General features: G+C 37.5%; 1 protein-coding gene across 1 annotated transcript in view; it reads right to left on the reverse strand.

Annotated features, from left to right (window-relative positions):
* KRTAP11-1 (keratin associated protein 11-1) overlaps window positions 1-10,921 on the reverse strand; it is a 33,514-nt gene extending 22,593 nt beyond the window's left edge. The window contains exon 1 of the mRNA XM_082460645.1: window positions 1-10,921. This exon is cut by the window's left edge and continues 22,593 nt beyond it. The gene's annotated coding sequence lies outside the window, so the exon portion shown is untranslated.
* Between the last annotated feature and the right edge of the window lie 3,596 nt (window positions 10,922-14,517).

A 14,517-nucleotide genomic window follows, 5' to 3' on the forward strand; every position in this document is an offset into this window, starting at 1 on the left:
TTTTTTTTTTTTTTGTATCTCTGAGCCAGAATAGAACTCTTTCTGTAAGAAACTGCTGCACTACCAATTTTAACTCTCATTTTATTTTATTTTTTGAGACTTAAATAGGGAAGCAGATCACATAATATGGTGTGATAAGAGTCCTAACAGCAGTAGGCACCCTTTCATCCAATTTCTCTTGTTATCGGCACATGGGTTGTTTTAGACATTCGGTTCGGCTGAGGTGCTTTCAGGGGCCATAGGGGCAAAGTCTCCTCATCCACAGAGAATCTTATGCAACACTAGGAGCATAAAGTCTTTTCAGCAGTCCTCAAAGGGAAAATGGAAAAATTCAACCAAGTATCTTTCTTTTGTATAGCTGAGACATCCCCTGCCTTCCCTCGATTTACAGTCCCAGCAGTCATATGGAATGAACAAAATTACAAAAGTAGCGTTTTATAAGAGAAGGTCTATTTCTTCCAAAACCTAATATTAGTGCAATTTGAAGAGGCATTCAAATAAAGATAAGGAACCAATGCCATTAGAATTTTATGGAAAAGTATCAGGAAATAAAAAGGCAGATTTATGTCTTCCGATTCTTGAACAAAAAAAAGATTCAACTAATAGCTAAAATGTACCAGAATAATGAAAATAGAAAATTTTATTTTCTGACCTTTGCTTCCACTGCCAAACACCAGTGAAAGTGATTTGTTAACTGTTGTTTCTACATCTTGCCAAGGCTTCTCTATATTAACCTGTCTCAGTAATGCTGCTGAAATTGCTCTCTTGAAGATCACCATGACTGCTTTACACTTTTTCCTTATTTTATTATAAAGTATAGCACACAAACAGAAAAATGCATGAAACAAAAACAAGCATCAATAAGTTATCACAAAGAAAACACTTGTGTACCACTTTCCAGAGCCGGAAATTGAACATTGCCAACAACCCAGAAGCATCCCCTCCTGCTTTTTCTCAATCACGAAGTCTCCCCTCTCCCCAAAGATGCTCTTTATCCTTATGCCTAACACTGGAGTTTAGTTTTCCCTGTTTTTCACGTTTTTATCAATGGAATCATGTTTCTGCCTTATTACGGAATTGTGTCTGACTTACATCATTCAACATTCTGATGGTGAGATTCACCCATGCCGCTGCATGCAACAGCAGTTCATTTATTTTTGTTGTACAGCTGTTTGCTTTGTATGACTGACTATTCCACAATTTTATTTACCCATATTACTATTGATGTATGTTTATGTTGTTTCCAATTTTAACTATAACAAATATTGTGGTTGTGAGCATTCTTATTTTTTTTTCTTTTCCATTATAGTTTATTACAAGATACTGAATGTAGTTCCCTGTGCTATACAGTAGGACCTTGTTGTTTATCTATTTTATATATAATAATGTGTATATGTTAATCCCAAACTCTAATTTATCCCTCCCCACCCCTTTCCCCTTTGGTAACCATAAGTTTGTTTTCTATGTCTGTGAGCCTGTTTCTGTTTTGTAAATAAGTTGCTATAAACATTCTTATAGTCTCTTAATGCACACATGCACACACGTCTGTTGGATAACTAGAAGTAAAATTTCAAGAGCATGGAGTATACATATATTAACACTAATAGATAATCAGCAATTGTACTAATGTCTACTTTCACCAGCAGTAGATGAAAGTTCTTTTTTGTTCCAGGGCCTCTCCAATATTTGGTATTGTCAGTCACTGTAGCTTTAGCCACTTTGGTGTACACATTATATCTCACTGTATGCTTAATTTGCAATTTCCTGATAAATAATAAAGCAAAGCACTTTTTTGTATATTTTTATTGGCCATTGGATATCTTCTTTCGTAAAATGCCTGTTCAACCCTCTTGATTTTTTTCTATTAAGTCGTGTTTTCTTTATTGATTTCTGATGGTTCTTTATATAATTTAATACAAGCTTTTTGTCAGTTACTTGTTAGGCAAATATCTTCTGCCACTCTTTTTTCTTGTTGTTTTTTTCTTAATTTTTAAAAAAATTTTATTTGTTTATTTATTTTTGGCTGCACTGGGTCTTCGTTGCTGCACATGGGCTTTCTCTACTTGCAGCAAGCGGGGGCTGCTCTTCGTTGCAGTGCGCGGGCTTCTCATTGCGGTGGCTTCTCTTGTTGCAGAGCTCGGACTCTAGGCGTGCGGTCTTCAGTATTTGTGGCACGTGGCCTCAGTAGTTGTGACTCACGGGCTCTAGAGCACAGGCTCAGTAGTTGTGGCACACAGGCTTAGTTGCTCCGCAGCATGTGGGATCTTCCCGGACCAGGGCTCGAACCCGTGTCCTCTGCATTGGCAGGCGGATTCTTAACACTGAGCCACCAGGGAAGTCCGCCACTCTTGCTTTTTTAGTTTCTCTGTGAAATATCTTAATTTTGATATCACTATAGTCTTTCCTTTCCTAGAGTCTCAAGTAAATGAAATAATAGATTGTGTAGTCAGTTGTGTTGACTTCTTTCACTTAACATAATATTTTTGAGATCTATTCATGTTGCATGCATTAACATTAATATTTTACTACTTTTTATTTCTAAATAATATTCCATAGTACAGAAATACCACAATTTGTTTATTGTTTGTTTATGCATTCACCACTTGATGGCCATTTGGGTGTTTTCCACTTTTAAGCATCTATGAACAGTACTGCTCTGTACATTCGTGACATAAAATGTGCACAAATGTTCCCTTTCTCTTGGTTAAATAACTAGTAGTGGGATTTCTGGGTCATATGTTAAGTGAATATTTCACTTTATAAGATATTGCCATATTGTTTTCCAAAGTAGTTGTGACAGTTTTGCATTCCCACTAACAACATTATCCCACATTCTCCCCAACCCTTGGTATTATCAGTTGTTTTAACTTCAGTCATTCTAATAATGTGTGATAATATCTCATTTGGTGTTTCATATTGTATTTCCCTGATAACCAAGGATGTTATGCCTTTTTTTCATGTACTTATTGGCTCTCTTCATTTGTGAAGTTTCTGTTCAAATCTTTGTACACTTTTAAATTAGACTGCTTTCTAACTATTGGATTGTAAGATACACACTCTTTGTCAGATACATGTTTTGGAAATATTTATGCTGTTGACTTTTAAATTTCTTTTGATATAATATGTATATTTAAGGATCTATATTAACCTTTAGACACAGCTTTAGCTGAATCCCACAATATTGTATAAGTAGTATTTTTACTTCATTCACCTCAAAATATCTATTATTTTCCATTATGAAATCTTCTTTGACCCATAGGTCAATTGGAGTGTATTCATTTCCAAAAGTTAAGATTTTCCAGTTAACATTTTGTTATAGATTCATAGCTTAATTTTTCTGTATTCAGTGAAATTTTCCACATAATTTTAATCTTTTGAAATTTGTTGAAATTTGCTTTATGGCCTTGCATATGAACAATTTATGTAAATGTTTCATGTGTGCTTAAAAATAATGTATATTTTGTAGTTGTTGGCTACAGTTTCTATATCTCTAATTAGGTAGTATTCATGTTTTTCATGATCTTATATTTCTTTACTGGTTTTCTTGTCTGCTTGCTCAAATATTTTTTTTTGAGAGAGGCATTTTACAATTTTCTGTTAAGATTTGGAATTTTTCCAGTTTGGGGAATTGAATATTTATTGTTTTGAACACTCCATCTTTATTCTTTATCTTGTTTTTGCCCACAAATGCGTATTGCCTGGTATGTAATCGAGTATGTATGCAAGCTTTCTTTTTGTTAGAGTTTGCATGATATGCCTTCTCTCATCTTTTTTTCACTTTTAATCTTATACTTTTGATGCATCTCTTATAAGCTACATATAAGTAACTTTTTTAACACATTTGACAAACTTTGTGTTCTAAATAGAGAATTAGTTCATTTACAGTTCCTATAATAAGTGACATATTTGGGTTTATATCTACTATCATACTCAGCCCCTTCTATTTGTCTCATTAATTCTTCATTTTTTTCTTCATTTTTTAGATAAAGTATTTTTATATTCCATTATTTTTCTCACTGTTATCTTCATAGTAATATCTGCCTTTACAATTCTTTTGGCAGCTTCCTTAAAGGTGACAATACTCATCCTCCAGCTCTCAAGGTCTAATGTTACTTGGCACTTTTTCTCTTTTCCAGATCAGTGCAGAAAACTTGGAAGATTTTAACTTCACTCATTCCCCTCCCACTTGTATGAGATGGTCCTATTTTCTCATGGGGCTCTACTATTATTTTTAACATAGTCATTATTCATTTAAATCTGTTCATCTGTTCCTCATTTTCATTGTACTTTATTTCTTCCTGTAGCTCAACTTTTGAGCTTGAATAATGTTCCTTCTGTCTTTGGTGTAGATTACAAGTGATAAATTCTCCTAGCTTTTACTTATCTGAAAATGCTGTTTATCTATTTTTGGAAGGTATTTTCACTGAGGATAGAATTCTCTGCAGCAGTTATTTACTATGAATGCTTTAAAGATAACATTTCATTACCTTCTAGCTTTCATTGTTTCTCTTCTAAAGTCAGCTTGTCACTCTAATAGTTGTTCCCTTGAAAGTAGTTTGCCTTTTTCTCCTCTGGATGCTTTTAATATTTTTTCTTTCTTTTTGGTTTTCAGATGTTATATTATGACAAGACTACATTGGTTTGTTTGTTATTCTCCTGCTTGGGGTCCATAAAGATGATAGACTATGTGACAATATGTTTTGCTAACTTTAGAAAATGCTCAGATTCGCTCCCTATCACACACTGCTTCTGGCCCATTATCTCTCTTCAGTGCCCCAGGAGCTCCAAATCATTTTTTTCACAGTGTTATTTACACTCTGTATTTCCTAATTTTAACTTTCCATACTACACTTTGTGTTTTGCAGTGGTAAAATTTTTATGTGATTTATTTCCATATGGAATTGCTTGTAATTCAATTTTAGGAATTGAGAAAATTCAGAGTGTGACTTCAGTCCCTTCAAGGACTGGCTGACTTCCAATCCACCCCAGCTCCACGGGTTTAATCATTTGGGTTCTCAACCTAAAATAAGAAAAGTTACCCTGTCCCACCAGAAAGTCCTGGACTTTAATCTTCTTGTCCCTAGCTGCAGATTTTTTTTTAATTTCTGCCCAGTATCTCAACTTCTCAATGATCTTTTCCAGATTTAGCAGATGCCAAAAAAACAGCCGTAAATGCCAGGCTCACCTTTCTGAGTGAGTCAACCCAGTTGTTTCTCTAATGATTTTAAACAGATAAACCATTTTTTAAACATTTTGTTCATATTTTCTATTTGTTCTTAGTGGGAAGCTTAATCCAACTTACCCTGTTCATCATTACTGGAGAACAATAACTTATTTGTCTTAAAATTCAATATCCCGGGCTTTCCTGGTGGCGCAGTGGCTGAGAATCTGCCTGCCAATGCAGGGTACACGGGTTCGAGCCCTGGTCTGGGAAGATCCCACATGCCGTGGAGCAACTGAGCCCGTGAGCCACAATTACTGAGCCTGCGTGTCTGGAGCCTGTGCTCCACAACAAGAGAGGCCGCGGTAGTGAGAGGCCCGTGCACCGCGATGAAGAGTGGCCCCCACTTGCCACAACTAGAGAAAGCCCTCACACAGAAACAAAGACCCAACACAGCCATAAATAAATAAAAATTAAATAAATAAATAAATAAAATTTAAAAAAAAAATTCAATATCCCTTCTTGAATCATCACTCTCCTCTAACCCTCTGAAGCATTCAAATCTATTGCTTAATTTCTTATGATTTTCTTTGCACCTTCATCAAACTGTGCATTTCTAACTTATCTATATAACCCTTATATTTCTACACATACTCTATACTCCTTCCTCATTTATCTTCCAGGACTTTGTTTTCCGTTTATACACATTCTTTTCTATATGTGTCTGTCAGGACAAATACCCCTTCAGTAAGTTTATCTATTCTTACAGTTGCAGCTAGCTGGATGATTTCACATCATCCTCTCCAGTCCTAAAATATAATTTATGCTTCTGTCTCATATTTTTAACTACATAGAGGACATCTCCATTTAGATGTCCAGTCTTCACGTCTCATTAAACATGGCTGTCACCTCCCTCCCAGCTAACTATTTTGAAAGAGTCTGGGATACCAGGAAGAAGAAAAAAAAGAGCAGAAAGAAATATACATACCAAGAGAGCCACATTCAACTATATGTTGATTTCATGAATTCAGAAAATAAATGTTAGAGAAGTAAAGATGATTCAAAGTTTTCTTGCCTGGAAGATATATAAAAGTACCTCCATTTGATATTAATTAGTTGACTGGGAAAAAGCTGTTTGGGGGAGATAGGTGCTATGCTTGTTTTCTTTTCACTCATCTCCCACTCCCATCCCACACCTTCACCACCACCTCCATTAGAAATATATTCTGAATAATGTTTTCATAGTATTCTTCCTAAAACACAATATTTCTCACATCACTCCAAATATTAGGAATCAAGAGTGTCATCTGTTATCTTCTGTGCCAACTCCAAGCACCTCTGCCTAATTTCCAAAGCTGTTTATAGTGTTTTTATTCTACCTAGCCATTGTTTCTCATAATGCAATCTCTGCTCCAATCAATAAACTTCTGCAAAATATTTAATTTTCCTTCCTACTTTCCAATTGTCCTTTATGCTGATCTCAAGTCTGAAAGGTTTTCTCTGCTTCCTTAGACTCTTATTAGTCTTAATAGTTTTTCAAGGTTCAATTCAAGCCCTACCTCTGCCACAAAGCCCTCTGAAACTATATCAGCTCATGCTGCTCCCAGCATTCTCTCAAAAACCTGTTCCATGGAGATAACATCAGCAAAATGAAGGCATAAGAATTTCTATTTCTTGTCCACCCCAAACACATCAAATTGAACAACTATTCCCATGCCAGAAAATACCTTCACAAGAGCCAAGGATTCTAGGTGAGGGATTACAGCACCTGAGTGAAGCACAGAAATAAGAAAGGACTCATTGAGGAGGGTAGGAGGGATAGATTCACATGACCCCCATTACACCTCCCCCAAGACCGGACAGCCCAACATGAACAGAGAGAAGGAGAGTGAAAGGAACGTCAGCCTTCACCTCAAACCCCAGAGCCTGCTGACCCCATCATCAGGCTTACTCCTGCAGCCCTGGGTGACTCCCTGCAGGCTCCCTCAAACCCAGACCAATCCCTGATATACCCCAGTGCCAGCTGGCTCCCATGGCCCCAAGCAGCTCCTGGGGCACCAGGCTCCCAATCAGCCCCTGCAAACCTGCACTTCAGGTGGGCACCCACAAACCCAGGCTTCAGTCTGGGCCCAGGACCAAGCCAGCTACTGTGGAGTGAGGCTTTCGACTCATTCCAGCATCAGGCCCTCCCTGTGGCCCCAACCTCTAAGCCCACTCCCATGGCCCCAGGCTTCAGGCTGGTCCCAATGGCCCCAATGTCTAGGATGGCTCCCTCAAAACGAGGTTCCCAGTCAGAAATGGACTGGCCCCCTACCCAGACTGCAAGACCACCCCAGGTGTCAACTGATCTTTGACAAAAGAGCAGAGACAGTATAATGAAGCAAAAATAGTCTCTTCAACAAACAGTGCTGGAACAACTGGACATCCATGTGCAAAAAAATTCTAAACATAAACCTGATACCTGACACCCTTCACAAAAATTATCTCAAAATGGATCACTGATCTCAATATAAACACAAAACTATAAGACTCCTAGAAGATAACATAGGAGAAAATCTTGATGACCTTGGCTATGACAATGACTTTTTAGATGTAGCATCATAAGCACAATTCATGAAAGGAATGAAATTGATAAGTTGGACTCCATTAAAATTAAAAACTTCTGTTCTCTGAAAGACAACATCAAGAGAATGAGAAAAGTGGGAGAGTCCCAAAAGATTCCAAAGACTGGGAGAAAATATTTGCAAAAGATACATCTGATAAAACACAGTTATCCTAAATATACAAAATACTTTTAAAACTCAATGAAAAGAAAATGAACTACCCAATTAAAACATGGGCAAAAGACCTGAGGAGACACCTCACCAAAGAAGATACACAGATGGCAAATAAGCATATGAAAGGATGTTCAATATCACATCATTAGAGAATTGTGAATTAAAACAACAGTGTGATACCACTAAACACCTATTAGAAGGCCCAAAATCAAAGATAGTGACAACACCAAGTGTTGACAAGGATGTAGAGCAACAGGAACCCTAATTTATTGCTGGTTGGTGGAAATGCAAAATCATACAGCCACTTTATTAGACAGTTTGGTGGTTTCTTACAAAACTAAACATACTCTTATTAAACGATCCAGCAATTGTGCTTCTTGGCATTTACCCAAATGAACTAAAAACTTATGTCCACACAAAAACCTGCACACAGATTTTTATAGTAACTTTGTTCAAAATTTCCAAAATGTAGACGTAACCAAGATGTCTTTCAATGGGTGAATGGATAAATAAAATGTGGTACATCCAGGCAACAGAATACTATTCAGTGCTAAAAAAGAAATGAACTATCAAGTCATGAAAATACCTGGATGAAACTTAAATTCATATTACTAAATGAAAGAAGCCAAATTGTAAAGGCTACATACTGTATGATTCCAAGTATATGACATTCTAGAAAAGGCAAATAAAACAATAAAATATCAGTGGTTACCAGGGGCTGGGAAGAAGGAGGGATGAATAGGCAGAGCACTGGGGATTTTTAGGACAGTGAAACTATTCTGTATGTGATACTACAACCGTGGATAAATGTCATTGTACATTTGTCAAAACCTATACAATGTACAACACCAATAGTGAACCCTAATGTAAACTATGGACTTTGGGTGATAGTAATGTGTTTAAGTTCATTAACTGTAACAAATGTACCACTGTGGCATGGGATGTTGATAGCTGGGGAGGCTGTATGTGTGTGGAGGGTGAAGACAGGGAGTGCATGGGAACTCTGCACTTTCAACTCAATTTTTCTGTGAACCTAAAACTGTTCTAAAATAATAAAGCCTATTAATAATTTTTAAAAATAAAAAAAATAATCAATAGAGTCAGATCCAAGGGTGACCCAGATGATGGAGTAACTTTTAAAACATTGTATTAAATAATTATATTAAATTTTAAATATATTAAATAATTTAAAGGAACAATGGGGACGTTAAGCAAAAAAAAAAAAAAAAAAAGGACCAAACAGAACTTCGTTAGATGGGCTTAATAGAAAACTGGACAAAGCAAAAGAAAGGGTCAGTGAACTTAACAACAAATCAATAGAAATTTTCCAAACCGAAACACAAGAGGAAATAGAATGAAAACAAAACAGAATAAAAAGCCCATAAAAACAAAAAAATCATAGATCTGAGACAAAAATATTGAATGAACTAACATTCACGTAATTGGTCTTACAGAAGAAAAGAGAGAAAATGAGATGCAAGAAAATTTTGAAGACCTAATAGCCAAGGATGTTCCAAAACTGATGAAAGTCACCAACATGCAGATCCAAGAATGTGACAAACAACAAAGTGAATTTTAAAAACAAACAAACAAAGACACACTATAGTCAAACTGCTGAATACCAAAAACAAAGATGAAATCTTAAAAGCAGCCAGAAAACAAAAGCCTCATTCTATTCAAGGAAATCACAGTAAGAATGATCACTCATTTCTCATCAGAAACAATAGAAAACAGAAAACAATGGAATAATCTTAAAGTGTTGAAATAACTCTATAAACAGCAAGTGTCTGTTTCAAAAATGAAGGTGAAATAAAGATACTTTCAGTCCAACAAAATCTCAAAAAATTCATGGATATAAAAAGTAACAAAGGAAGTTCTTCACACTAAAGGAAAAAATGAAGACTATGGGAAAAATCAGCAACAGTACAGAAGACATGATACCTGGCTGTTTCCTCTGACCCTGATTCCTCATCATGACATAGTCTAAGGATGGCATGGAGAGCAGGAAGGGGTGCTTTTTCTGAAAGAGCAACATCTTCAGGTGAAAGTAGAAAATGGAAGCAAAGGCAAACATCTGCTTAGAACCTGTTTGCCTTTAAAGAATGGCAGCAGCAGAAAAGCTACAGGAGCTGATGGAAAAATCACAGAACAGAAATTCCATGTGAAACCTCAGTTTCCATCAGTGTGGCAAGCTTAACCAGTAATTGGACTAATCTGAAAGCAGAGGGTCACCTATCCTGCAAAGGAATTAGTTGCTGCCCAATATGGGGGAAACTGGAACCCAGCTGAGTGTTTTCAACAATACAAAAGAGAAATTGTAACATTTTTGTAATCTTGGAGGCAAAATTATTGCTATATTCAGAAGAGGTCATTCTTTCCCTGGAAAACAAAGAGACTATATTGAAAAACTATTAGAAATATAATACTTTGGTAAAATGATTGTTTACAAGTAAAAATACAAAAATCAAGTGTTTTCTCATAAACCAAAAATAAGCATTTAGAAAACACCCATAAAAGCATATTAATACATTTAATGTGAAATATAAGTAGCCTATATAACTTATAAAGGTCTCCCTAGAGCCATGCACTTTACACCTGATCAGAAAAAGTCAGTAATAATATTAATTTCCTCCCGATTGATTTGTAACTGTAACACAATCCTAATCAAATTTCAACTTAAATCAAAATAAGAAGAGTGGTGAAAACAGTGTGAACTAAAAATGCCACCTGCCGTATCAGTAAACAAAGGATTTTGCAGCCATCAAACCATCACACTGCAGCCTCCCCAGTGGTGAGCCCTGAGGAAACTCAGGATTGAAGTAGGATTTGCCCCCCATCTAACAGTTAGCCACTGCAGCCACCCCCAGTGGTGCACCCTGAGGAGACTCAGGATGAGAAAGCACAGGATGCTGGCCCGAGATAGCTGAGGTGCATATCAAATAAATGACTTCAATGAGCCCAGACTTTGCATCTTTCCATACATGGAGAAAGAAACAAAAAAGAGCAAATCCATACATGGAAAAGCACTAAATTCCTTTACTTGAGATATCCGGTTTTCTTTAATTAACAGTAATCTTCTGATGTTCCGACTACCTGGTCTTTTGCTGCAAAAACTCCTATGTCTCCTGGCTTCCCACCTTACCCCTTCACAGCAGTCTCTCAGAGTTATCTGAGATGATATCCCAGGGTTAAGTCCTCAGTTTTGTCCACTGAATAAAACATAACTCTCAACTTTTAGTTTGTGCATTTTTTTTTTCAGTTGACAACAGTCTGGCATAAAAATATAATGTCAGAACAATAAAACATATTAGAATCCAGTAACAGATGCCAGGTACATAAAAATTTAGGAAATGATCAAAGGGACAGTTCAAATAGGATAAAAAGGATGGACTACTCAAAAAAATGGTTTTGGCTTAACTGACAAGCAATTTAGAACAAGAAGGTTGTTTTCTTATCTCACACTTTTTGAAGATCTAAAGTAAATCCAGATAGCTTAAAATTTTTACTGCTTATTTAAAAAAGAAAGCTAATTGCATTTATAGTAGGAAACAACATGCAATCCTAACATTCATTCCAGTTTGGAACAACTGAGTGTAAGATGTGTATTTACCCTTTTTCATTTCCTCTATAGCACCTAATACAGTGTTGAGATCTACACATTAAATTTTCAGTAAATTCAGCATTGACTGATTCATCATAAATAGCATGTTTCTTCCTAGAAGATAAGAAAATTTGCTTGTGAGATTTTCATTTAAAAGAATTATGCTATTCATCAAAATTTTCACCCTGCCATCTGTTCTCAACATTATTTCAAACTAGGTTTAGCATAGCAAAGCGTATGAATTTTACTTTAGAAAGCATAAGAAGTATATAAAAGTTTGTTTACTAAACTATAGTCCATAGAAATGCTTATTTTGAAGGCCGTATGTGCATATGGGCTGTTAGAATTCATCATAACTTAAACTACTTCCTATAAAGGTGAGGTTCAGTAAGATTTAGAGTATCACATTACATAGCATGTGTTTTACTTACTCTCAAAATGAATTTCTCTCTTAAAAAGAAAAAAGCCAAAATAAGTAAATTACTAGATCACAATTTAGCAGTATGTGTCGCAGAAGTCTTGACTCCCTGGCTGGCCTTCTCAGTGGTTTTAGGCTTACAATCCAGAAGACTAGAAAATGGGTTATTAAATCTAGATTTTAGACACTAAAATATTGCTATAAGCGGAGTCTTTCACCTTCTAGATTCTAGGTATCATTATTCTGCCTCATTTGAAGTGGAGTAAACAGGGTGCCCAGAAATGGTCAAGGATATCTGGAAGGACTGCTTTCCCTCATACATGTCAAAAACTAGAGAGTCATTTGAATTAACATTATTTTCTTATAAAATGTAACTATATCATGGGAAGGACAGTCATATTAGTTAGTCACATAACAACCTAATAACTGAAATCTGCAATGGAAGGAGTAAAATTTTACGTTGGAGAGTGGCCGAGAATAAAAGAAAAGAGGACCATTTTGGAGCATTGAACACCGTCAGAAAAGGCTGGCGTGGAATGGGGAGGGAATGACAAGAAGTGGTATTCCAATGAGAAACTCCCAAGAGGAGGGCGCTGTGGATCCAGAGTTCGGGAATGAGGACAGAAAAGTTGCTGGGGAACAGGAGATAGTTAAGCTGAATCCAGCCTCTGTACCCCGACACCGAATTATTCTCAGAGACAAGAGTGTTGGGTGAAGTAGGAAAGAATAGCTTTATTGCCTTTCCAGGCAAAGGAGGCCACAGCAGGCTAATGCCCTCAAAACTGTGTGTGCCCCCTTGGAGAGGGTAGTGAGAAGTTTTATAGCAATGAGTCAAAGAGGGCACGATCAGTTCACGGACATTCTTCTGACTGGTTGGTGGTGGAGTAGGAATCAGCATCATCAACCTTCTGGTTCCAACCGGTCTGGGGTCTACATGCTTGCGGACACCATACCCTTAACTTCTCCCACCTGGTGGGGATTTCAGTATCTGCAAAACAGCTTCAAAGATATTGTTATGTATATCTCTTGATGGGGAACCAGGACACTGCCCCAAGGCTACATTATTGTTTCTTTTGACTGTTCCTCCCTTGTCTCTGGATCTCCTCCCTTCCCTAATTAGCAACTGTTTGAACCTGCCCATTGGAACTCAGGGGAGGTCTTGGAGGCTGAATGAAGCCTACTTCCTGTAATAAAGAAATGGGAGACACAGAAAGTCTTTTGTGCCCAGGAGACCCACAGGGTTCTGCTCAGTATCAGTGGCAGAAGAAAAATAGCTGAAAAGATGGCAGAGGGAAAACTATGACTGTCTAAAGTCCGTTCCAAGCCTGACTGTTTTGTTGCAGCAAAGTTTGTTTGAGGTATTGAAATAAACTTCAGAGATGGATTCTAAGTATTTAAACCAATTGTTCTCAAAAGGTGAGCCAAGGCCAGCAGTATCAGCATAACCAGAAAGTGGTGAGAAATGCAAATTATTAACTGGCTCCCACCCAGTCTTACTGAATCGTAGACTCTAGGAGTGGATTCCAACAGATTGTTTGAACAAGCCCTTCAGGTGATTCTGATGCACCCTCAAACCTCAAACAATGGTTTAAACCAATCATGGAAATCCAGTGTCTGTGGAATGTGAAACAGCCCAAACAAGCAGCACACAGCATTCTCTTAGCAATAATTTTGTGGTCAGGCTTGGGTCCCTGGTCTGATCTGATCTCAGCCAACTGAAGAGATTTTTCTCCGTGTGTCCCCTGAGGAAGTGAACGATGTAGCATTTAGCCCCAATTGCCTCAGCAAGAGAGGAAGCAAAGCTTAGAAGGATGCCAATTCTTTAAATGGCAGCAAGGACAGACAGAGAGCCCTGTGTTTGTGACACTGTTGAACACAGGATCCTCTAACCTAAATCCTGCCCTGCCTGTGGACTGCTCATAACCCAGTAAACTTCCTGATTGTCTAAGCTTGTAGAAGTCAGATTTCCTGGAATGTTACCTAACTGCTAGTTTACAAACATCACTACTTCTGCCACAGATTCTGGTGTTGGAAACTATGATCAGCCCACCCAAGATGGCTGTTTTCTCGCTCTCTGTGCATCCCCTGCTCGACAAGTCCCTGCCTTACCTACACCCTACTCACCTGACTGACCTTCCCTCTAAATCATAGATCCGAATCAGTAAATGCCTATGTACTTGCCCTTGGCCCCAGCTAGGGGATGTTCTAATCTTTAGATCAGAACTACCTCCACTCTGATAGTTTATCAAAGGGACACACCCCTCCGCTGGTTTCCCTGGCAACTGATGAGCCAACCTGACATCAGTTCCCCCTAAACTGGTATTCTCCCTCTTCCTCTGGGAGCAAAGACTATTTCCATGACATTGCTTCAGACATGTAAGCTCTTCCTATCAATTAAACCATTGATGTCTCCATCACTGACTCCAGGTTCTTTCTTCAGTCTTGAGGCTGGGCAAGCACAGGGCTTGCAGGCCTGGGGAGTGCAGCCCAACAGCAACCTTTGACCAAATGCTCAGACATTCAGGTGAAAAGTCAATTACATTATGGGAAAAAAATGGAA

The sequence above is a fragment of the Balaenoptera physalus genome (assembly GCF_965194825.1).
Source record: "Balaenoptera physalus genome assembly, chromosome: 4".
NCBI classification, from domain to species: Eukaryota; Metazoa; Chordata; class Mammalia; order Artiodactyla; family Balaenopteridae; genus Balaenoptera; species Balaenoptera physalus.